Source organism: Cryptomeria japonica, chromosome 2 (genome assembly GCF_030272615.1).
Source record: "Cryptomeria japonica chromosome 2, Sugi_1.0, whole genome shotgun sequence".
In the NCBI taxonomy this organism is placed as follows: domain Eukaryota; kingdom Viridiplantae; phylum Streptophyta; class Pinopsida; order Cupressales; family Cupressaceae; genus Cryptomeria; species Cryptomeria japonica.
In genome coordinates, this window is record NC_081406.1 from 515,055,473 (window position 1) to 515,083,214 (window position 27,742).

Here is a 27,742-nt window from a genome sequence, read left to right on the forward strand (position 1 = left end):
ATTATATTTTTTCTTTAATTTTGGTTAAATTTGAATTATTGATAATTAAAATGAGATAAAGGCAATATCATACTTTTTAGAGGTATGATAACAAAATTTGTAAAATATGATGTAAATATTTGAAGTCAATTATCACTAACTAAAATATCTAGATCAAGTTCATCATTAGAAGAATCTTTTGGGTATGTATGGTTCTTACTTTTGTTGCAAGACTACGTGCAATGGGACGTTTCAATGAATATAACATTTTTTTTGTTATGATTATGAACATTTTCATTTGTGGAGAACAAATGGACAATATTGTCAAATTCAACATTAATTGTAGCATTTATGCTACATGAGGTTCTCGTCATAAGCAATCTCCAGTCATCAATTTTTGGGTTGCATCTCTTAGATTTGTCAAAAGTTGACAAAATATTTGTTGTTGGTTGTTTTCTCCATCTTTTCTAAATATTTTATCTAATGTAACCACATTTTTGAATTTATTTGGAACATAAAATTTTTTCATTGGTTGTTGTCATATGTCGATCTATCATTGACTGGAGGCAATCGACCCATATCTCCAACCAAAATCATATATATATACTTGAAAAATGATTGTCAAAATGTATTGTAAAATTGTGGAGTAATATTATATAAATATTGAATATATGAATTAAATTAAATATAATATGACATAATTATCTTCATTAGTCAGAATAAAAGGTCTACCTGCAAAACTTATGTGTGCATTTTTGTGGGAATGCTTGTTGAAGTCGAGAATCTATTTTTTGACCAATGAAGCTCATTTCATCAATCAAAATGCATCTGATATGCGTTATATCTTCTTGAAAACTTATGAGTCTTGTTTGTTCTAGCTGAGCAAAATCTCGTATTGGTGATTCTGAATTTTGAATGGACTATAGAGGCCCCTATATTGAATGTTGCAACTCTTGTTGGTGCAAGTAGTTAAAGGGGAGAATGACATGGCCTTGCTACATTTTCAAGAGCTTGATTAAAGGCACCAATTCTGGATATAAATTTCTTGTTCATGTTGTTCATTGTATTATCATAAATACAGGTTCTCCATCTTGATGTGTATGGTAGTGTGTCATAATTATCTTGATTGCCTTTCTTTGTTTTCCATTGAGGGTTGTGTAGTTGATACATTGCATTATATCATCATGTATGAGACATCCATGATCTCTCCTACTGCTTATGAAATTGATTCCTTGAATTGTGTACTCTAAACCTTGATATTCATGAGACCAATCTGTATGTATATCAATGTCTCTTCTACCCAACATATCTATTCCAAAAATATATATATTTTGACCTTGATGCAATCTAGATAAAATTTCATATTCATTTTTTGTGGTATTTCTTTGAACAAGTTCATTGTCTTCAATTTCTAAATCATTATCTTCAATGTCATGAAATAGTTTGTACAATAATAAGTCTGAGAAATAGAAGTCAATCCATTTATTTGAGTCACATGGAGGAATAGATACAAACCTAGGGATAATTTTGATGATAGATGCACTTTGCCTTTGCTCCCATTTGTTGTCTCTTTTTCATTTAGGTTTATATATCCATGATCTGACCGCATCAAGCAATGAGACACCTTCCATATAATGATGCCTTGTTTTATATCCATCAATGAGAGATATTGTTTGTTCTTCATTGTTCTCTTCAATGTGTAAAACTACAAGTTTGAAAACCTGATGTGAAACATTTAGATTAACAAATTTTATACTGCTTTCTGCTAATCGAAGTTCTAATAGCGTGCGAGATGTTTCTTGAGCTCCATTGTCTTTTTCTATAATTGTCTCAATTATAATCCTTCTATATACTTGTGTACCTAAATCATTAGGGTTTTCAATATTTGAAAGACTCATCAACATTTGGCTATATGTTTCTAAGCTTTTTTTTGCTTTTGTTGCATACTTTACAATATATTTGATTACAACATGCTTGGAAAGAATGGGTTGCCAATCTATATTTGCTCTCCACAATTGCAATATGTGTCGATTATGTGAATTCAGTCTTTCATCATTCCTTATTGTTTCAATTTTTTTCTTTTTTTCTCCTATCTCTATGTCTTCATATAATTTAGATCCTCTCAAATTCAATGTCAAAGGGGCTTTATACCTATAATGAAAATGAACTCATATATTTTATTAAATGACATTATATATATATATATATATATATATATATATATATATATATATATATATATATATATATATATATATATATATATATATATATATATATATATATATATGTATATAAACACTGTAAAAATATTCCGAGTAATTAAATAGTCACCTGCAAACCATCCTTCTTCCTTTTTTCATAGGCATGCACCCTCCCTAGACATTGTGTGTCATTCTACGGAGTTTAGTATTTCTTCATAGTAATGTTCAATATCTATCTTTGCAAGTTGTGTTGTATTTTTTAAACATGGATGTTGGTGAAAATTTTGGAATGCCTACAATTGTAATCACAAATAAATATATTAGTTATTTGATCAGCTATAAGTAGTTAATGTGATATATTAGATTTATATGGATTTAAATATTTTTGTACATGCTTGCATATTTTGTTGATGTGGATCTTGCTTAGGATTCCATGCATGGACAATGGAATTAAAAAACTCTCAATATTTTTGTTTCTCTCCTCATTTGACCAATCGATGTTGTTCATATTTCATGCTCAATGCATCTAGATGAATCCATGCACATGTGGTGACTCGCTATGTTGTCACTAATATTTGGTCCAGTAATTTTTAACAATCCTTCCTTTTTGTAGAATTTATTTTCTTAATATTGAATGTCTTATGTGTATGTAGTGTGCGACAATATGAGGATAATCTATAAAATTTTGTTTTCACCAATTTTGAGCTTCATGTGGAGTAGGCGGTGGTGATCCTATCATTAATGCATGCAAATCAGGCCAATACATGTTTGCAACACTCGATGTAAAAAATATTGTAGGAGTGCCAATTTAATGAAGTATATTTGTCAATTATGCATGACATTGAGCCCAATAAACCCTTGTACCCCTTAATTTGGTCCCAAAATGCATTAGTCTATCAGCTAGATGAGAGTGTTTCATATTTTCCATATGTTGATGCAACTCATTAATGGTGATTGACATTTCTTGAAAACTTTTTTTCACAAATACTGCAAATTGATTAAAGTTATTTAAAATTATTTTTTGCTTAAATTATTTTAAATTGTTTAAATTAATTTATTATTTTATTTTATTTACATTAATTTAAAATAAAATCTAGTAAATATTTTATTGATTTCTATTTATATATATAGAGTAATATAATAAAAATCTTAAATATTTAATTTGAGAACTCTTATTATAAGTGGTTGTTGGGATTAAAATTATTTTTATTTAACCAATAGTAAAACTAATTTTAATAATGACGAGTGTCAAGTTTAATCATAGGGGGTTTTTAATCACAGATATCTATCAATCCATTATGTGAGTATAATACACCTCTCCACATAATAAAATAAAATAATTTAAATAACATAGGTTGTGCTTCTTCTTTTTGTAATTCTTTGCATTTTAAAATTATTAAATCTAATTTTTAAGAAGTCTGCACTTTTTTGGTATGTCCGAAGGTAAGCAGTTTGAGTGTTGGGCGGATGTGGCTTTTGCGGATCTGCCTCCACCTATGGATCCTTTTGGGTTGAAGGATGATCATACTCCGCAATGGGTTTTTCATCATGGGCAGTGGGTGGATATGGCAGTTTCAGAACAATATAATCTTTGACCATATCATTTGCAACATAGATTGAGGTCGGTTTCCAAGTACTTTCAGGGCTTTTTTTGTGACCAGAGGAGAAATATGCAATATACAGGTCTGCCTAATAACAATGGTAGTTGTGGCACTGTATCGAATAGACGGGAGCTAGTGTTGGCAATTGACACTCATTTGATGTTAGACGGTTTAGATAACCAGAAGACAACTGAGAGGGGGGGGGGGGTGAATCAGTTGTCATAGATTACTGGAAGCATTCAACAATTAAAATTTAATATCAGAACCCAAAACAATAATACCATAATAGCAGTTAATCCAATTAAGCATAAACAATAATCATAGAATAAAATCCATCCACACAATACCAAGATTTGTACATGGAAAACCCGGTAAAGGGAAAAAACACAATGGGAAGCCTACCCACAGTTAGATAATACTTCTATAGTGTAATGCCCATACCCTAGTCGGACTTTTAAAACCCGTTTAACCTTGATTGACTTCCTATGTGGCATTCTCGAATGGTAGAATAACCGATAAGCAATGTGTAGTTTAGATAATATAAATAAACTGAGCATACTTATTATTGTGTTTTTGCATCGATTCTCGTGTAAATGCAATTGTTCCTAACCCTTGTGATAAATCTTGAGCTAACATCTTCATTGAATATGTATTTGTATATGCATGCTTGTATGAATTCATGGGTGCAGGAGATTGCAGGTACAACACCGCTTAGGGCAAGGTTCATCTCCTTTGGAATTTGCAAGGTTGAGTATGCTCGTTCATCTTTTGAATTCGGATTTAGTGGTCATATAACTCTCGTCTTGCCTTAGCCATGGTTAGGTGAGCATCGTGTGTGGATTCGTGGGCTTGCTCTTCAATGGGATGCGTGTCGAGTGATTTGGAGGACTTCCTCGATTTGCGTGCCATGCGTGAGGTAAGTGAGGTTTGTGATCCTAAGTATTAAATTTAAATTTATGAGTAGACGAGCGCATTAGAAATTTAGAAATTTAAATGGGTAGCTTCTTCTATATGATTAATCACTAATTTAAGAGATTGCTTTAAATTGTTATTGTAGCAAGCTTAAGGTATTTAACTGAGGTTAGTGTGCTCATTTACGCATTTGTAACTTTTATGCATTTGTAGTTGAGAAATTTGAATAAACAAGACTCTTGCATTAGATTAGTCATTTATTTAAAAATGTCGCTTTATTAAGTTATAGCGAGTTAATTTAATAGTTAATTTTAATAACTACGATTTTAATAAATTATGCATTTTAGAAAGGAAGATTTTTAAAGTCGTTTGGGAGATAGTAATAAATTACTCATTTTCGCATTTTGGAAGAAAAGGGATAAATTATTATTATTTAAACGAAAATTATTTCTTTTTTTACTTGTATAGTTGACATAGTATAAAAAGATTGATTCTTAGAAAATTAAAATTTAATTAAAACGCTTTACCCGGTAAGTAGTCCCAAAATATAAATGTAGGCCTAAAATTAATATTGAGGAAATTAAAAATTTAAAACTCAAAAAGAAATAGAAGAACTTTAATTTTAATAGGGAAAACAAATGAGAGGTAAGAGGGAATGGAAATGAATGACTCCTATTTTGATTTTCATCTATTTTATTTTTAAAATAAAATGCCTAAATTCGAAATTAAAAATTAGGGCAAAATTAGGGTTCTCTTTTTAACCTAGTTTGTAAGCATTTTTGGGGGTTCTTTGGCTTGGGAGTTTTTTTTTGGAAAAATGGGGGGAAGATTTGCATGGGAGCAGCAGATTGGGGAAACTCTCATCAAGATTCATGCCTGGAATTGCACAAGGAGGTAGGAATCGTATCCACCTTTCTATTACTTGTTTTAAAAAAAAAAAAAGGATAGGATATTACTCATGAATGTGTTTTCTTGAAGAATAGTTGCAGTTGTTCCTTTAAATTTGGTTGTCCTTGAATTAATCCTTGTTCTTAATGGATTCTGTGATTTTGACTGGGTAGGAAACACAATTCCCATAATGGAGATTTTGTTATAAACCTGGAAAAAAAAGAAATTTATTGATGGCTGTGACTATATTTGTCTTTTTTAAAAATGGGGATTTTACATCCTTCTTGTGTGCATCCGTTTGGGCTTATTTCAATATATGAAAAAAACAAAATTATATACATTTATATCGAACTGTGCGATGGAGGATCATCACAGTGTGTTTCTTTTACCATCGGACTGGGCGTTGTTTTCTTACCATGGTAGCGAACTGTGCATTTTTTTTGGGGTTTTAAAAAAAATGAAACTTTGTTGGGGGTTTGGAGGGCGGGGAGCGGAGCTCCACCCGCTCCTCCTCCCCTTTTCCCCGCACGCACCCCCCTTACCCCCCTCGCCCGTTCCCCTTTCTCCCCACCACCGCTCGCTACCCCGTCCGCCTCCCCGCTCGCCTTCCCTGGGAACTCCCCGCCCGAGTGCACTTTAGCCCTAAGGCCGCGGCACTGCGGTGGCCGCAGGGGCCGCGGTGGCCGCAGGGCGCCGCGGGCCTGCGGGCACCGCAGTGGCGCCGCCGCTCGAAGAGCCTTCTGTGTGTTACTTAGGGTTTGCCAAGGGCAAACGAAAATGTGAGGGGTACGCCATTTCTTGTGTGGTTGTTTAAAACATAAAAAAAAATATATGTGTATTGTGATACATGCCGTGGGCAATGTAATAAAAAAAAAAAAGATATATGGATGAAAGGTCCATTGTGTTGGAGAATAGTTTTATTCAATTTTTATTTCGCTAAATTTATGTTTTATATATATATGTATGTATTAAAATAGTAAATACGGAGTTGGTGTTTAAATATATATATATTTGTGGATTTAATTAGGAAATAACATTTTTATTTGTCATGTATTGTTAAATTTATTTTGATCACGATTAATTTTGGAACCCAATATAATTGGATATCGTATCGATTTAAAAAGGAAAATGTTGTAAGTATAAGTTCCATATTTTCCTAGTTTGGGGAGGCGTCATACCTTGGTGTGTTTGTTTTTTTTTTGGACCTTGTCAGCTAGATAATTTTGTCGGCCATATCCGGAATGTGCCCTAGTCAAAATATCGTCAGTCATTAGAACTTGTAAATTGCTTGTAGTGTTTCAGTTGGAGCCACTCTAGAAGGGACCATCATGTAAAACCCGAAGGAGGTGTTTGTTGTATTTTTTTGATTGTATTCGCCTTAGTGGCAAGATGTAAAAGACTTATAAATCATGTATTCCGAACGATATAATACCAAAGGGGTCTTGCAGTTGAGCAGACCCGGAGATGTAGCCCACCCGGGGTGAACTCCGAGATCATATCTGTGTTATGTGATGTTATAGCGTGCTTTGTTTTATGTTTTAAATTATCATGAAAGGTTGTAATCTTGCATGAGTGTATGGCGGAAGTAATGAATTCGAATTTAAATGCAAAACAATATCATATGGATAAACGTAGTTATTTAAGTTCATAAAACATTGTGAATTATGAATATGGCATGGCATTTAAATATTGAAAATTAAAGTGTGGAAAAAAAAGTAAATTGGTAATGTTAATTTAAATTGTAATAGTGAAAGAAATATAATTAGAATTACTTTATTGGATTAACTTGATATTAAGTATATAAAGGGAATGAATGTAAAAAGGAAACAAAGTTAAAATTTATGCCACAATTCCTAGATTGGAAACTAAAGAATGAACATCATATAAATATCTATCTTTTTACCTTAATAAATGAATCACGCCATGTCAATTATGTTCTATTACATAGGATGAATTTGTTAAGTCATTTCACGTTTTACTCTTAACAATAATCCTCACAAGAATAATTTGATAATCATGGGGACTCAACTGGGTATCCATGTTGTATAATTGGATGAATATACTTAATAATTCATGTTGTAATTATAACCACTAATCCTCACCAGATTTATTTTATAATTGGGTGAGCTCAATTAGATATCCATATTTTAATCCTTATGAATGGAATCCCTCATGATTGCTAAAATTAATCTAAAGTGGGAAAGTAATTGATTGGTGGGTGATACATTAAACCTAGTAAAAGAATCTTCCTCACACTATCTTTCATTTAACAAAAAGAAGATACACAATAAGATAAATGTATTTTAATTCTAATAGAAGAACGTCATTACGATCTTACTTCTCTAACCTTGAAATGATGAATGTCATCTAGTTAACGATACTTTGAAAGGAAGGATGCTCTCGTGTGTTCTCATGCATATCTACCTTAATGAAATTAGTCCATTTAATTGCATTATTAAAACTTCAGATGAATCCCATGTCTAGGCACATTTTATCTTTCATTTAAGGACTGCATCTCAATAGTTGGTTATGTATGATACCAAACGAAGGGACTTAACTCAATTAATTGTGGTTAATCCTTAAGAAATGAATTTCTCTCATTAACCATGCTTTTAATATAAAAAAAAAAAAAAAAAAAGATAACAAATGTGGGTGAATATTTTAAAATCAAATGATGGCATCCTTGTTTTACTAATTGCAGTGTAACCCTAAACGAATGAATCTCGTAAAGCATATTTATAGTATTAAAGGGTGATGTCAAGTGTGGATGGTTATTTTAAAACTCTAATGAATGAACTTTGCTATATTTAAAATGCCTGAACCTATTTGGAGACCTCCTAATGAAACTATGAATTAAAGTGCATTGAGTAATTAACCTCTTGATGGCCTCCTCACCAACCAAAGTAATTGAACGTTCCCTAAGGTCATAAGTTGTCAAAACATTGAATACATATTAATTCATGATCTATGCATTCTCTCATAATTAAGAAATCTAGTTTAATGGATCTAATGACGCAAGTTGAGTTAGGTGTAAGGTTGTGTAATCGCGTTAGGAAACTCCTTAGGATTGGTTGAGCCTTCTGCTGTGATAACTAAGTTGACAGATAACTACAATGTATCTTAATGTTGTGTCTAATTATGAACTGAGACAACTTCAAACTATCTTAACGTTGTAACGTTTCATTAACGCTCTTGATTATTATAAAAAAAAAAAAATTTACACTCTATTTGAGTGTTTTAAACTTAAACCCTTAGGGGTTTCCTGGCGGGGCATTACATATAGTAAGTATGTGAATTACAATGAAGGGGCTTGCACTTGCAGGAAGGCCAACAACCTAAAGCACACTACTCATCACAAAAGCAACCTCACTAACTACATACAAATCTAGACTACAATCTGGAGAAGTGTTGAACTCCAAAAGATAACATCTCCTATGCCTGAGTACAATTTTGATTAAGCTCAATACTGGAGGACTAAATCCTCTTACATAAACCCAATTTGATCTCAAATGATTGACCAACTCCTCAGCTTGAATGATATTACATTATTCACACATTACATTCCTTGACCATGACCTCTTACATTAACCATGATGATCTACAATGAGATCTTACATCTATATATGCAAACCCTCGATCATAAACAATTAGGTTGGCCACCAGACAATAAACTAATTATATAATTACAAACCATGCCAATCTTAGACCAAACATGTAATATCAACACATAAGACATCCTAGAAGTACCTCAATAGGTCCTATCCACATGTTACATTAAAGTTGGTCCATAACCTAGATCAACCGAGACCAAGTATAGGTCCACACGCTTCAACAATGATCTCCAAACACCAAGTCTCGAACATGATCACCAACAACATCCTAAAAGTCCATTAGAAGTTGCACCAACACCATTTATGCGATTCATCAAAGATCTCCATCAAAAGATCTATCTGTGAAACCCTCACCGAAACCAGAAACCAATCTTCTAAGCAAGCAGAATAGAATCCGATCTCCAGACCAAAACCAACTGACCAAATATGAGTATAATTATCATGAACAAGCCAATTCCATTACCAGATTATATCGAAGCCTGTCGTATCATGTCGGATCCAAGTTAACCAGAAACCACTTAACCTACCGAGACCAAAAGGGTGTTGGTAAAGAATCCAAATAGCTATTGTTGACATCAATGAAAAAACATCAATGCAACACATAATCAGTTCCACCAAATGGCCAACAATCTCCCCCTTTGGCATTGATGGCAACACTAGATATGAAAAATATCTAAGTACTAAGAAATGCCAAACAAGTCTCCCTATGTGGAACACAACCAAAAATCCCCCGCATATAGCTCTGAATATCAATATCTCTGTAAATCTCTGAATTACTCTTTCTTTTTCACATCAATATCACTCCCCCTTTGACATCAATGCTAGAAATCTGACATAAAAATCAAAGCAAAAACATAAGCCTCTGAGTGTCAAAGCTAACTACTCCTCCTGAGCAGTAGCATCCCACATCAGTGTCGGAATGAATAGTATCTCAGATAATGCATGTCGAATTGATGCCAAACCACATCAATCAAGTCTCTACCAGAGGGGCAAAAACTCCCAATCTATCTCTCAGGTACTCAAATGATTCCTTGGATAAAGGTTTAGTGAAACTATCTGCAATCTTCTCTTTAGTGTTCTCATAAACCAATCTAACTTCATTTGCTTCCACTTCTCCTTCAAAAAGTTATACTTGATAGATATGTGCTTTGTGTTAGAATGAAATACCAAATTCTTTGATATATCAATAGCAGCAGAGTTATCATAGTGAATAACTATTGGTGAATCACAATCCACCTTTATATCCTTCAACATTTGCTTCATCCATAAAATTTGTGTACAGTTAGTAGCAATAGCAACATACTTAGCTTCAACAGTAGATAGAGAAGTACATGACTGTTTCTTGTTGATCCATGAAACCAACTTCTTTCCAAGAAAGAAAGCTCCACCAGAAGTGTTTTTCTAGTCATCAACATCTCCAGCCCAATCAACATCTATATATGCACATAAAGTAAAGTTATCATCTTTAGGATAGCACAAGCCATATTCTGATGTACCTTGCAAGTATCTAAAAATCCTTTTTGCCACCATCTCATGATTTTCTCTAGGATCACTCTGAAATCTTGAAACAATACAAACAACATTCATAATGTCAGGTCTAGTCTAAGTCAAATAAAGAAAACCTCCAACCATAGATTTGTATCTTGTAGGATTTACCGATGTAGAAACATCTTTTCTTGTCAATTTCTCACTTGTAACCATACGAGTACTTATAGTTTTAGAATCTCCCCTACCAAATTTCTTCAACAATTCTTTATCATATTTAGTTTGACAGATAAAATGCCTTTGTTAGTCTAAGTAATTTGCAAACCTAAGAAAAATTTCATCTCACCAATCATAGACATCTCAAATTCTTTCTCCATTCTTAGAAAATTCTATGCATAATTTATCTTCACCTCCAAAAATAATGTCATCAACAAATACTTCAATAATCACTATATCATCATCAGTGATTTAATAATATAAATTATTGTCAACACTACCCTTAGTAAAACCAAGCTTCAAAAGATATTTATCCAAGCTTGCATACCAAGCTCTAGGTACTTGTTTCAATCCATATAAAGCTTTCCTTAACCTGCAAACCATATCCGTATCATCTGATAGTGAAAAAACATCAGTTTGCTCAATATAAACATCCTCAACAAGATCCCCATTCAAGAATGCACATTTAACATCCATCTGATAAACTTTGTAGTTTTTGTAAGCAACATAGGAAAGAAATAATCTGACAGCTTCAGTCCTAGCTACAAGAGAAAAAGTCTCTCCATAATCAATTCCTTCCTTTTGAGAATATCCTTTACAAACCAATCTAGCCTTATTCCTTATAACTTGACCATCCTCATTCATATTCCTAAAAAACCATTTAGTTCCAATGACATTTTTATTTTTAGGCTGGGGAACCAAAGTCCATGTGTTATTTTTCTCAATTTGACCTAATTCTTATTCCATATCTTTTAACCAATGTTCATCTTTACATGTCTCAATTACTGATATTGGTTCAACTTGTGAAATTAAACATACCTCATTAGTTAGCAGTCTTCTTCTTGCCATCACTCCATTGCTCTTATCCCCAATGATTTGATCTTTAGAATGATTCAATCTCACATACCTAGGAGTCTTTTGACTCTTTGGTCCTCTTCCCTGTTCTTCAATTACTATAGAATTCTCTGATGTTTCCAGAGTAAATGGTTCAACTCTCTGTTCCGGTAAATACCGGTTCAAATATAATCATTTCCACTGACAGTTCCTTCTCATAAACTTTAATTTGACTTTTGTTCAGCTCATCTACTTTGACATTAGCACTCTCCACAATTCTTTGCAATCTCTTTTTATAACATCTATATGCTTTTCTTTCATTAGAATAACCAAGAAATATGCCTTCATCACATCTAGGATCAAATTTCCCAATAGTATCATCTCTCCTGATATAGCATTTACTACCAAAAAATCTAAAATACTTAACTGTAGTTGTATTGCCAAACCATAATTCATAAGGTGTCTTACCAATTTCTCCTTTGATATGTACTATGTTGAATGTATAAACTGTTGTACTCACTAATTCTCTTCAGTAGATATGAGGTATATTAGCTTCCATCATTATTGTTCTAGCAGCATCCAAGATAATTACGTTCTTCCTTTCCACAACTCCATTGTGCTAAGGTGTCCTTGGAGCAGAAAATTGTCTTCTTGTCATAAAAGTTATTAAACTCACCGGATGTGAATTCTCCACCATGATCTAATCTCAAACATTCAATCTTCAATCCTAAATCAGTTTTGACTTTAGCCTTAAAGATTTTAAACTTTTCAAATACTTCTGATTTTTCTCTCAAAAAAGTAACCCACATTATTCTAGAATAATCATCAATGATTAGCATGAAATATCTATCACCATGAAAACTTTTAACTCTAGCAAGGCCACACAAATCAATACGAATAAGATCAAGAACAACATTTGATTTATCTTGTATACTCCTAAAAAAGGTTCTAACCTATTTACCCATTTGACATTATTTACATATCAGATTATAGGGCTTCATAATCTTAGGTATATCCCTAACTGCCTTAGTTGAATTGATCTTCACAATGCAATTAAAATTTACATGACGTAGCCTTTTATGCCATAGCCAACTCTCATCAATCTGTGTAATCAAACATGTCTTCTCACCAGAGTTCAAATGAAATATATTACCTTTTGTGTATGTACTGGTTGCAATCTCCAAGCCAGATTTGTTAATGATTTTTCATTTTCCATCCTTTAACTATAATTGAAATCCCTTATCTACCAAATGTCCTACACTCAAAAGATTATGCTTCAAACCTTCAACATAATAGTCATTGTCAGTATTGTTCTTACCATCAAATGATAAAGTTCCCTTTCCTTTGATCATGCATGCCTTTTCATCTCCAAATCTAACTAGTCCACCATCAGATTATTGCAAAGATAGAAACTTACCTTTATCTCTAGTCATATGATGTGAACAACCACTATCAATTACCCATGCATCCCTGTCTTCAATTTTAGCAGCAAGTGCCTTCTCCTCAGGTATATTTTCTTCTATTGCTGGATCATCTTCCTTGATATCCAAGAATACCCATTCATTTCCATTCCTGGATCCACTAGCAGAGTCTTCTGCTGGTTCATCCTCTGAATCAGTAATGCCTTCCTCATCCACTATGTAGCATGACTTGTCTCTGTTTTTCTTGTATTTATATTTATTCTGATATCTAGGGTTAGGCTTAAATGATCTTTTAACTCTTTCTTCAAATCTTGAATTCCTTTCAGGACATCTAGATGCAAAATGACCAATCTTATTACATGCAAAATATTTAAAAGGTGATTTTCCTTCATTCTTACTTCCTACCAGTCCTTTTGGTACTCTTCTAGCAAATAGTACTTCAAGTTGCCCAAACTCATCATCTTCTCTCTTCATATCTTCCAACTCTTTTGCATATAAAGCTTTCCAGTCTTGCTTACCGGTTGTAGATGTAGATGCATGAAAAGAAGGTTCAATCTTCACAGTTCATTAAGGTCCAAATTCCTCAAGTTGAAAAGAAGATAGTTTCCATTGTTCTCAACTCATTAATAGTAGTAGCCTTCATTTTGTAAGTTGGTGGTAGGGCTCTCAGGACTTTAGAAATAATTTCATCTTCGTTCAGAGTTCCACCACAACATTGAATTCCCATAACAATCTCATTTACTCTTTCCATAAATGAAGTAATCCTTTCATCTTCTTCCATCTTCAAGTTTTCATATATCACCTGGTAACCATCAAGTTTATCAATCTTAATTATAGGGTCACCTTCATTAAGAGTCTCCAACGTATCCCATGTAGCCTTTCCATATAATTTGTGGGTTAATCCCATTATTTGTTGATCAGAAAGTGCACACAAGAGGGCTTCTCTTTCTCTACAATCATTCTCAAGCTCCTTGTCTAGGTTTTCCAGAGGAGGATTGCCAGATCCTGAATTATAGGGTGTGACACCATTCTATGTGATCTCCCAAATCTCCTTGCCAAGACATCTTAGATGAGTCTCCATCTAAATCTTCCATACTGTGTAATTTGTTCCATCAAGCCTCAAAATAACCCTTCGAAAGATACCTCCAGAAGAACTGGATGAGCTTGAATTATTAGTGGCCATAAGATCTTCCTCAAGCAGTTAATCTTTCTGCAAAGAGGACTGTATCTTTGATACCAATTGTTAGACAGTTCAGATATCTGGAAGACAACTGAGAGGGGGGGAGGTGAATCAGTTGTCACAGATTACTGAAAGAATTCAACAATTAAACTTTAATACCAAAACCCAAAACTATAATACCATAATAGTAGTTAATCCAATTAAGCATAAACAATAATCATAGAATAAAATCCATCCACACAACACCAAGATTTGTATGGGAAAACTCAGTAAATGGAAAACCATGGTGGGAAGCCTACCTACAGTCAGTTAATACTTCTGTAATAAGTATGTGAATTAGAATGAAGGGGCATGCACTTGCAAGAAGGCCAACAACCTAGATCACACTGCTCATCACAAAAGCATCCTCACTGACTACGTACAAATCTAGACTACAATCCGGAGAAGTATTGAACTGCAAAAGATAGCATCTCCTATGCCTGAGTACAACTTTGGTTAAGCTCAATATCAGAGGACTAAATCCTCTTACATAAACCCAATTTGATATCCAATGATCAACCAACTCCTCTGCTTGAATTAAATTACATTATTCGCACATTACATTCCTTGACCATGACCTCTTACATTAACCATGATGATCTATACTAAAATATTACATCTATATATACAAACCCTCAACCATAAACAATCAGGTCAACCACTAGACAATAAACTAATTACATAATTACAAACCATGTCATCCTTAGACCAAACAAATAATATCAACACATAAGACATCTCATAAATACATCAATAGGTCCTATCCATACATTACATTAGAGCGAGTCCATAACATAGATCAATTGGGACCAAGTATAGGTCCACACGCTTCAGCAATGATCTCCAAACGCCAAGTCTCAAACATGATGACCAACAACATTCTGAAACTCCATTAGAAGCTACACCAACACCATTTATGCAATTCATAAAAGATCTCCATCAAAATCTCTACCGGTGAAACCCTCGCTGGAACCAAAAACCAATCTTCTAAGCTAGCAGGATAGCATCCAATCCCCAGAGAAAAACCAACTGACCAAATATGATTATAAGTATCATAAACAAGCCAATTCCATCACTAGGTTATACCGGATCCTATCAGATCATGTTAGATCCAAGTTAACAAGAAACCACTTAACCTATCAAGACCAAAAGGGTGTTGGTAAAGCATCCAAATAGCTAGTGTTGACATCAATGACAAAACATCAATGGAATGCATAATCAATTCCACCAAATGGCCAACATTTGATTGGTTTCAATATGTTGTCATTGATGGCAACATGTTCCGGCTTTCATATTTTGGTTTGGTTGTTTACCGGCAGATACTTCAAAGACACGGCACTAGCACCGACATCGACAAGTATCATCAACGGTAGGGGGAATTCTTTGGGTATCGGCATTGCAGGCTGACATGAATTCATCAGGTTATCGGTATTGAAGACCAACATCATTCAGGAGATCCGACAATTGGTAATTGATTTTGATATTTATGTATATATGTAATTGAGTCATGTATATTCAATTTGTAATTATCTATGTAAGCTGACATAAGGCATAAAATATTGTAAGGGTATATAGGTTAGTTGATTAGATCATTTTGTAATAGGATATATGATGAGATGTAATAGAGATGTGAGATATGTGAGAGAGATCATGTATGTGAGAGCATTTATGTAAGAGGTTATTCCATGTTGGTGTAAATAATTATTCATCATGGATATTATTACACTATACTTAAGTTTACTTAGGAAATGCATTTCATAATAGTTTAGGTATGGGACACTTGGGTGTTTGTGCCACATTGGGAAAGTGTGTGTAGGAGAATTTCCACCTTTTATGGTGTGATCTTGTTGTTACACTCCACATTCAGTGGGTGATAGACCTCATGTGGACTATTATATTGTTTCTCCTACCTACCCACACCTATTTCCTACCTACCTTTGTTTCTTATTGAGCCACATGTCATGTTTGTGTTCTCACATATCCATATAGCCTTGCCTATATAAGCAAGCTCATATTCATTGTATGTAATGCTTAATGATCCAGTTGATCATATTTTTCATCTTGATAGAATATAGTTTATTTCTATCATCTATTTTGTTATCTCTTATTTGTGCTTTCCATTGCCTCTTGATCTTGGTAAAATCTCACATGGTATCAGAGCCATTAGAGTGTCATTGGTTTGCTAATTGAGAGAAACTAATGCTATTTGGAGTTTGCATTTTGGATCTTTCTATTGCAAGTTTTTATTGAAGCTTGATGGGTCAAATATGAGGTTATCATTGGATTGAGGAGGTCCAAGAAATTCACTTTTTCCTTTTGTTTCATCCAAATCGGACTTCGAAGGCCAAATCTAGAGGCATTTGAAGTTTGACGCTGTGGCGGAAATTTTCCAGAAATTATAATTTTGTAGGCATTTTTCAAATAGCAATATCTCACTCATCTGGACTCATTATTTCGAGCAATGTTTTTTGTTTTGGGGTAGAATTTCAGGATCTGTACAGTGGTGCCGAATTTTTTTGATTTTCGGATACAGGTTTTTCGGAAATCATGAAATCCTGATTTTTACAACTTTGGAGGCTTCGTTTGGGCTCATATGGACTCCTTTTTAGGTGCCATTTTTTTTGAAAGTGCATATTTTTTCATCTACTTTCATAATTTGCCATCTATTTGCAGTTATTTTAAGTAGAAATATTACTTTCAGTATTTCACAATTTTTGGCATATTTGGTACTTGCATTTTACTTGGATCTTAGTTTAGATCACTAGCAGTATTTGTTGAAGTCTCTTAGATCTCATTTTGAGAAGTTGTAAATTGAAATTAGAAGTCCACTTAGCCTTGTTTTGCAACTGGCATATTGTACACGCACTACATATAAAGTGCCAAAATCATCATTTTTGGGGGGTACTTTGAGTTAATTTGGGGGGGTGTCTCTTGTGCTTTTGTGCTCTTGTGTTCCTTCCCTTTTGCTGCTATGGGTTCTTCTAAGTTTCCTCTCTTAACTCCTCATAATTATGATACTTGGAAAATGATGCATGGAGTAAACTTATGGAAAAAGGACTAACTCATTACATTGATGGAACTAATGTTGCTCCCGCTGATCCTAAGGTTGATCCAGTTGGTCACTTGGATTGGCTCACTAAAAATATCATGGAAATTGGTACCTTAAGAAAGTATGTATCAAAGGATCTCATTTTTCATATTGAGAAGTGTACTCTAAACAAGGATGCTTGGAAAAAGTTTCAAGACTTGTATGGTCAAGTTGATGAGATTAGGGGATATCAAATTGATAGTGATCTCACCATGTTGGATCCTAAGAACTTTGATACTATACAAGATTATGTCACCAAGGCAAATGAGTTGAGGGCACAACTCAAAGATTGTGGCATTGATAAGAAGGATACTCAATTGATCTTCAACTTGATGGGCAAGCTTCCACAAGAATATGTAGCATTTGTTTCTAGTTTCCAAACCCATAGGATGACAATGGGTTCGAGCTACACAATGCCTACATTTGATGCTTTCAATAAAATGTTGATGATGGAACAAAATAAGTTGATAAGCATGGGCATTCTTAAGGCTTCTAAGTCTCAAGGATTAGTAGCAAATCAAGGGAACAAAGGAAATCAAGGAAAGGACAACTCAAACAAGAAGAAATGGCAATCAAAGCCTAAGGACAAAGCATTTTCCTCTCCACAACAAGGAGATACATCCTCTTCCAAGAGGGATAATTCACCAAAGAAGGAGAAACCTACTTGTGCCTATTATAAAAATTTTGGTCATGAGGAGCATCGTTGCCATTTTAAAAAGATTGATGAGCTCACACATATCATCAAAAAGAATAACATTGATTTGCCTAATGTCTACAAGAAGGATGATTCACCAATTTCCACTTCCTCACATTCAAAAGGAAAAGGGCAAGCATTCATGGCTTCTACAAGTGGGAAGACTCACTCTTTTGGGACAAGAAAAGGAAAAGCTCTTTGTGCTACTACCAGTCATGATTCAGAGAGATGGCTTCTAGATTAAGGGGCTTCTCATTATATGGCATCTTCACAGTCTATGTTCTCTACATTTGAGCCTTGCACCATGCCATAGATTTTGATGAGAAATCATACATACATGGATGTGATTGGGAAAGGATCTATTGACACTGGGGATAACTCCTTCAATGATGTGTTGTGTGTACCCCACTTGATAAACAATCTCCTTTCCATCTATCAAATCACACATGGTGCAACTAAGAGAGTTGTGGAGTTCACACTTGAGTTAGTTTTCATTAGAGATTTGGAGACTAGAGCTATCATTGTGACTTGGGTGGTTGATCATGCATCTCAGTTATACTCCTTTACAGATTTTGTTGATGATGATGATTTCACATTTGATGATTCTACACATGTTGATCACACTTCTTGTGATGGTTCAAATTTTGAGGAGAACTTTGGGCACTTGAACATGGGGATTCTCACATGTGATCCCATTCTTGAGCCTTGTATTTCATCTCCTCATATTGATATCACATCACCTATTGCACCTGATGATGCAGATAGTGTGACAATTTTGCCTTCATGTGATTCAGTGTAGTAGGATATTCATTATCTTCCAGCTTCATATTCATGGGATGATTACTTGAGAAACATTGCAGGTTTGTTTGTGGAATCCTACATTGCAGATTTGGGAGACATAATTGATGACATTCATCTTCTCTTTGATGAAGATGATCCTTCTTTGATTGCTAGGAGGGCACACTCTGACCCTCTTGTTCATTCTCTACATGATCATTCTTTTGAGGTTGATATGATTGTGGATACTTATGTACAACAGTTGGAGGAGGTCTCTTTATGTTTTGAGGAGACATGTGAGTCTTTGGGACATGTTCTACATCCATCTCCACTAGATCTTGGAGTGCCTTTTTCAGCAGTGTGGCACAGTTTACCACCTTTGGAGGGGGTATCTTTCAGCATCGACATGAGGACACTTGAGCAGTTTTTCAGAGATTCCTTTCATCATGAGTTTTTTTCATACATCTTCCCTTCATGATTGGGGAGACTTCATGGATACACCTTTGGTTTTGTTTCTTCCTAAGGGGAGGAATTTTGTTCGACAATCGTGGAGCAGTTTCTTCATACATTGAGCTTCTATCATTGGTGCAGATTCCACATTGAGGGGGGGCTTCCTAGTCTCTCTTCTTCTTCTTCTTCTCTCATATGGGAGGGGAATTTTTCCTCACATGGGGTTTTGTTCCTCACATTCTTCTATGATAATTCTCTTATATAGCTTTCATCTCTCTTTTGGGGGAGGGTTTTTTCCCATTGGGTACCTAACATGGCCTAGTAGCTGGGACCCATCTTGCATTGCTTAGTTGCATTGTAGTCTTTAGTGCATTCCCCTAAGTTGCACTTAAGGGGGGTGTTGGTGTAAATAATTATTCATCATGGATATTATTACACTATACTTAAGTTTACTTAGGAAATGCATTTCATAATAGTTTGGGTATGAGACACTTGGGTGTTTGTGCCACATTGGGATAGTGTGTGTAGGAGAATTTCCACCTTTTATGGTGTGATCTTGTTGTTACACTCCACATTCAGTGGGTGATCCACCTCATGTGGACTATTGTATTGTTTCTCCTACCTACCCACACCTATTTCCTACCTACCCTTGTTTCTTATTGAGCCACATGTCATGTTTGTGTGCTCACATATCCATATAGCCTTGCCTATATAAGCAAGCTCATATTCATTGTATGTAATACTTAATGATCCAGTTGATCATATTTTTCATCTTGATAGAATGTAGTTTATTTCTATCATCTATTTTGTTCTCTCTTATTTGTGCTTTCCATTGCCTCTTGATCTTGGCAAAATCTCACATTCCAGTAAGGGTTTAGGGCTTTAGATTGGAATAGACAGAGCTTAACCAAAATTGTATTCAGACATAAAAGATGGTATCATTGTAGTTTGCTCATTTCTCCGAATTGTAGTCTAGATTTTTTTGTAGTCAATGAGACTCTTTTTGTGATTGAGCAGTGTGCTTTAGGCTGTAAGCCTTCCTGCAAGTATAGGCCCCCATATTTTGTAATTCTCTTCTTATGGCCAGTGGATTGATATTGTGGGTCACAAATCCCACACTGGTTTTTCCTCTTTGAGGTTTTCTACATATAATTATTTGTGTTATGGTATTCATTTGTGTGATTGGCTTATTGGTTGATTTACTTGTTTCAATTCTATATGTACCATATATCGATTGGTGAATGCATATTTTAATAAGGTTAAAATTGATCATTCTGGTAGAAAACTGATTCACCCCGCCCCCCCCCCCCCCCCCCCTCTTAGTATTCTTGGATTCCAATAGTTGGTATTAGAGTGTAATTCCCCACCAAGAAACCCTAAATGAATTGACTAAATACAATCAAAAGAGAGCAAATAATTATTTTTTAAGCATTAATGAACTTAAAGATGCATTAAGTTAAACATTGAAATAACGATTGCACAAGAGGAAGACTTAAGTTAAACTCTTAAAGGGTTTCCAATAGAATGAGATTGTATCATGCCTTAATATTTGATGTGGTGGCTTTACCATTGTTTTAGTTATATACCATAAACCTTCATTCTCTCAATGTCTATACATTTTGGACCCTTATGGTAGTATGCTACCCTTTTAATGATGGAATTGTGTACTTAACCTTGAGTATGTTATGTTGCCCTAGTAATGTAGGAAGGAAAATATAGGTGTAAGATGATATATCAGATGTGAAATTTTCATTATTATGATGAGTGTTGATGTGATAGGAGTGTTTTTCATGTTTGGGTAGAGTAAGTTATGATGTTTGTACTCTATATTATATGCTTTGGATAAGAATTCCAATAGATATTGTATGAGTTATGAAAATACTTAATGAAATTATGGTTCCTAGTAGCTAAATAAATAATTGGCATCTGTAACCCGGATAGTGAAAGATGAAGTGACTATTATCATGCTTGTGTAGCACATTGCTTTATAGTAATTAAGAATTGTGCAAGGGAAATTTTTTGAAAACCTATTTTAGTTAGAAAAGGATTGAAATAATTTTGTTAAGATGGTTGATTTGAATGTTGATCTCAATATGTTAGTAGGTTATTTTTGTAGATTTCATCTTCATAAAAGATAGTCAAGATTTTGGCTTATTTAATGTGAGATCTATGACTTATTGTGTCCCTGTGTTTCTAACATAGCCTTGTGACTTCCCAGAGTAAGTTGAACCATAGGGGGGAAGGATGTAGTACCCCTCCCCTGATCTGACTCTTTTAAACCTAGTTTGACCTTGGTTGAATTTTTAGTGGCTTACTTGGTTGGTTGGTATACCTTGTTGTGATGTTATATTCAAATTTTATGCTTGATGTGTGTATAACTGAATGTTGATTACACATTAATTCTTATGTATGATTAGATGCTAATTTTATTTATGTGTTACTGACCCTAGACTAACACATTTATTGTATATGTGAGTTGCATTGTATGCATGTTTTATGTTTGTGTGTATGGGGCGAGAGGAGATGATTTTCCTTCACTCATTTTGGTGAGATAGGGAATGTCATGATTCTCCTTCATCGGTGTGTCTACTAGGGTTATATATATATATGCACATGTGGTTCATTGTTGTAGGATATTGTAGGTACTAGTACTATGAAGGTACGGGGTATTGTCTCCACCCAGCTTCACATGTTTGAGCATGCCTTATTGGTTTGATGGAAGTGGATGAGATGGTCATAAGACCCTACATTTTACCCCTAGCCAAGCTCAATAGTGAGCATTGTTAGCCATCCGTCAGTTACCTTTGTCTGGTATGTAGGTCATGAGTATATCTGGTGTTCTTGAGTTGTGTGTTAGCATCTGTGAAATTAAATATTAAATCTTAAAATGTTTAATTAGTTAAATCTCTTATGAAATTTAATTTCTATGTATTTTTGGTAATCATTTTATCATGAGTAGGTTTTCTTATTCTCATTGTTAATTGGGATTAATAAACATTAATGTTCTTTGGATTATTGAGTAATCTTCATTGGAAACCCTTTAGGAGTTTAAGTTAAGTCTTCCACTTGTGCAATCGTTATTGAAATGTTTAACTTAATGCATCTTTAAGTTCATTAATGTTAAAACAAAAATTATTTTCTCTCTTTTCATTGTATTTAGTCGATTCTTTTAGGGTTTCTTGGTTGGGCATTACATAGAGCCTTGTGCCTCAAAGGAAGTTTAACAACTTGAGGAAGTTCCTGAATCCAGAATCCATGGATATGAGTTTGGAGAAGTAGCTTGAGGTAGAACTTGAAGAATATGATGCTAAAAGGATGAAGAGCTTGAAGTTACAAGAAGAATTGAATTCTACTTAGGAATTCATTCTTATCCTACAAGAGAGGTTGTCGTCTATTCAAGCTAGGACGAAAGAACTATTGCAAAATCAAGATAATGAAGAGAAGGATGCCCTTAATGAAATGTGTCAGAAGATGAGTCAGAAGAAAATGGTCATGAGGAATGAAATGCAAGCCCTAACTATGAGGATGTCAAAGGAGATTCAAGACCAGAAGAAGAAGGAAGAAAATCTTGCTATATCTTTGAAAGAAAAATTTGAAGAATTCACCTAGTTGGTTCATGAAAATGATATGTTGAGAAATGATTTAGTGCAATCCCAGAGTACTGAACAAGAACTTGAGAGACAAATGATAATTTTGAGAGATGATCTAACAATTGCGAGTGAGTACAAGGACAAATTCAAGGCTAGTTTATCACAGCTTGATGAGTTATTGAAAAGTCAAAGATAGAATGGAGATTCCAGTGGACTTGGATTTGAATAGGGTACTACAAATGAAGATAAAAATCGGAAGGCACCAGTAAGGTAGCTTAATGTTTATAAATTTAATGGTAGATGCTTTGTTTGTAATAAATTTGCTCACATGGCTAGGCAACATAGAAATAGAGAAAATCATAACTATAATTCTTCTCTCGATCAATGTTCTAAATGCAATAAGTATGATCATAAGATAGAAGATTGTAGAATGAATGTTAAATGTTATGCATGTGGAAAATTTGGACATATGACTAATCAGTGCAGGTCAAGCAATTATACCAGTTTTAGAAAAACAATTCAAAAGAACAATGTTACACATTATGCATACAACAAGGTTGGACACATAGCTAAGTTCTATAGAAGCAGAAATCCACTGGTTAACAATGCTAGATCAAATGATAAAGGAAAAGAGAAGGTCAATGAAATCCATCATGATCATATCAAGAAATGGGTCTGGAAGTCAGATGATCAGTCAATAGATGGAAATGCTCTGGTTACTCAACTGGTAGAGGAGGTTGCTCCTGCACTAACAAGAAGCTCATCTGGTAACTGAGGTAAATGCCTTAGGGGTAGGCAAAATTCATGACAATACTACTTATGCCCCAGGAAGAGGTTATGGAAGATGTTCCAGACATTGGAAACGCTTATCCGACATGGAGATGTTTGACTGAGATCCGCTCTTTCATTGGAAGTCATTCATATCAATGATAGATAGGGTTTCTTGGGGGTTAAAAGGTTGAATCCACTTCATTTATGATCACTTTGCATTTAGAGCAATTCAAAGTGAGTCTAAGGCAATTCAGTGCAATCAATATCTTCTTGAGTGATTTCACTAGAAATCAGAAGAGTTCTTTAGGGTTTCACCGGAAACTATTTCATAGGTACTTATTTTCATCATGGAAGCAGGATCATCCTCTGCACATACTATTATTTCAAATCCTACTATTGTTGAGGTCAATGATTGTCCTAGGCTGATTTTCAAACGATGTTTGCATATACCTTGGATGATTCGATTGGCACTTTTTCCCATGTCCCAGAAGGAGTTGTATATGGTGAAGCTGTCAGAGCTTAAATTCACTACCACATTGAGGATTTGAGAACCAATGATATTAAGAGCATGTATATGAGCTAGTTAATGGGAGATTCTAGAAAGATTAAGCCTGTGTATCAGTACATTGAGGATCTAGGGTTTACTGGCATTTTGGATATTCCCAAATTTGAGAATGAGATTATCAGGTATATTTTGAGCAAAGTGCATGGAGAATTTATCTGGTTGGATAAACCATATAAGATCTCAAAGGATTCCATCAGGGCCATCACCAGTTTTTCACAGATTGGACAACATCCAGAGAAGAAGGTTTCTAATGATTATGTCAACAAAATTACGAATGCAACATCAAATAAGAGATCAATGAGGGTTATCACTATCATCGACAAAGACATCAGATTTAGAAGCATGATTATTGGATACAAGGTAACTCAGTCAAACCATCTAGATTTTGTTTCTAGCTCCTGCATTTATGTAGCACATAAGATGATGAGGGAAAATGAGATGTTATATCTCTATGGATGGATGTTAGATGAATTGTTAATTAGCCTAAGGAAGATCAAAGGAGAAAATAAGGGAAAATTCTGATATGGAAATCTTATTGTCTGTTTGATGTTATTTTTCATTAATAAAACTCCTAATTTTGGGAAGAGACAATGGCCATTTGATATCCTGGTAGGAAGGCAACTGAAATAATCTATTAATACATTGGGTAGTTAGCAAGATGACAAGGTGTGGGGTTACTTTAAGGCATTTCAGAAGTCTATGAATTCTAGGGAGATGGTTCCAAAGCAAATTGTTGAGAAATACTCAACCGAGATATGCTTCATGGTTAAAAAGGATGAAAATTTGATGGAAGTTGTCAAGCCCTAGAAGATATGGATTGAAGAGATGGGTTATGAAGTTGATGCACATATTCTAGATGATTATGCAAAGATGTTAATTGATGCACCTATTGATGAAGGTAAGAAATCCTTTGGTACTGCTAAATAGAAGAAGTAAGAGGTTGAAATTCAGTTTAACCAGAACAAGAGGGAGAAACAATAGGGCAAGGAAAGTACATTTGTGGAACAGGTATCTTAGGACATCAAGGTATTAATTGATGTTGTTCTGGAAAAAGGAAGGAAGAGGAAAGAGGCTGAAATATTTATTGAGCCTACTCCATCACTCTGGATCTGATGATAACACACCCTTAGCATTCAAGAGGGTATTGAGGAAGAAAGGAAGCACCTTATGCCGTATCAGCATAGAAATGAGCTCCAAAGGAAACACCTTCTACCCCATCTGGTACTAGAAGAAGAAAAAAGATGGATGACACTGAGCTAGCACTTGTCACCGGTAATGTAACTATTATTCCACCCAAGACTTGTGTAGAATTAGTTGATGAAATAACTAAGGATGGTATGTTGAAAAATGTACAAATTTATTATGAGCATTTAGATAATGATGAACAAAGAGAAGTTGAGGAAGCAATCTAATTATATTTGGATATATATAAGAAAGCCTTGTTAGAAATTGAAAATCAAATGCCGACACAGTTATATGACAATTTAGATGCTAGAATATTATTAGCTATGGAGAAGGATAAGCATATAAAGATTCAGGAGTTGTTAACTAGTGCATCTATTACTCAAGAGGAGTTGGATAGGACACTTGAGGTTGCAAATAGAAAAATATTTCCCAGCAAGCACATGATAGTTATTCTTATGTTAGGAAGGGTAATGGGTTAATGAGTGTTAGTAAGATGAGAGGGGGGGGGGGGTGAATCATAAAAACTCAATCATCAATCTATTCATCAGATTCAACCTCGGTAGCCTTTACTGATATGCAACTATGACTATAAATCATTCAAACTCATAAACAAATACACTTAAAACATCATAACACATTTAACACCAAATTTAATGTGGAAACCCTAATAGGGAAAAAACATTGTAGTATTTTGGACCCACTAAGAAATATACCCTTCTAGAGTATGCTCGGTTAAAAGCCAATCCTGTTACAGATTACATAAACACATTGCTAGATGTGACCCGGTTAAGGCATTTCCCTTAGACTTGTTAGAGTCTTTCACTTTGTTAGAAGTGACCTTGTCAAAGGATTTCAAACACTCATTCAGAATGTTACCTTGCTAGAGGATTTACAAATAAGACTGCTAGGTCCACTCGGTTAAGAGATTTCCTGTCACTTACAACATAAATAATAGTATAAGATATATCTACAACTTCACATCTGAAATGCTAAAGCAGACTCTATGTGCTCAAAATAATCTTGTCATAAGACTTATCTTGCTCCTTGCTAGGCTTCTCAATCTGTTATTTAATCAGATATTCAATCTTTTGTGCTCGGTGATCACTACTTTAGTATCACTATTCTTCTATTTGCCCACATACATTGTTCATCAACAATTTCTTATTTATAAACAATTCCTAACTGCTTAATCTCCTTGATCACATTTTCCATGATCAATCTTAGCCATTAGATCTTTAAACTTGACTAGGCTCATTGTATCTTTCGATCTGAAAATGTTTTATCTCACCTTGGAACTTGTATTCCTTCCTTGGAACTTGTGCAAGTTTATGACCATTCAATCTTCATTGTAGATCTAACTCCTATATTTTCATTGTCATAGATCCTTAACAAACTTATTGCACGACATACCAATCACCTATGCATCTCTAGCTCATTGGCATCCTTCATTTAATAATGCTTTTATCCATCCAATGCATTATGTTATTACTTGGTTGTTACTCGGTAAATACTAAACCTCACTCGGTAGATATTCTGCCTTCTTTAACCGATAGTGATAACCTTATGGTTTACCGACTAGCATCTTGCTCGGTAACATAGATCAGTAACAAACCTTAACTAATTCTATAGCTTGAAATATTTTCTCCTTCTTGTCCAGTCTTCAAATACTCATATATAGAATATCAAAACAATCAAAACAACAAGATCTCATCACTGTCTAACTCGGTAATAGTTGCCCATTAAATAACTTAGTACTCTCCTTCATTTTTAAATTCGTTCTGTGTCACTTACCGACATCTTTATACTCATCAAAACATACTCTTTAAGATATGGCAACATCATACTGAATCAAAAAATCAATTGCTTGACATCAATGACAAAATAATATTATTAAGACAATAATCATCCTTTATCAATTATATCAACAATCTCCAACAACCTTCTCAATATCCTCATACCAACAAACTTACTGAAATGCCAACAATAACCCTTTGTGAAAATGCTAACAATCTCCCCCTTTGGCATTGATTGCAAAACCAACTTAATTTTATTTCAATTGATTTAGATTTGGATTGCTGTTAATCTTCTCCTATTATCCTTGAATTCTCCCCCAGTCATTAGTCTTCTCCCATCTTCACCTGTTAGTCTTCACTAATTAGTCATCTCCCCCTTTGACAACAATGCCAAAAAGGTAAAACTAATTCATGATTTCTTCCGTTGTGAAGTAATTTTCTTGCTGAAAATACAAATGT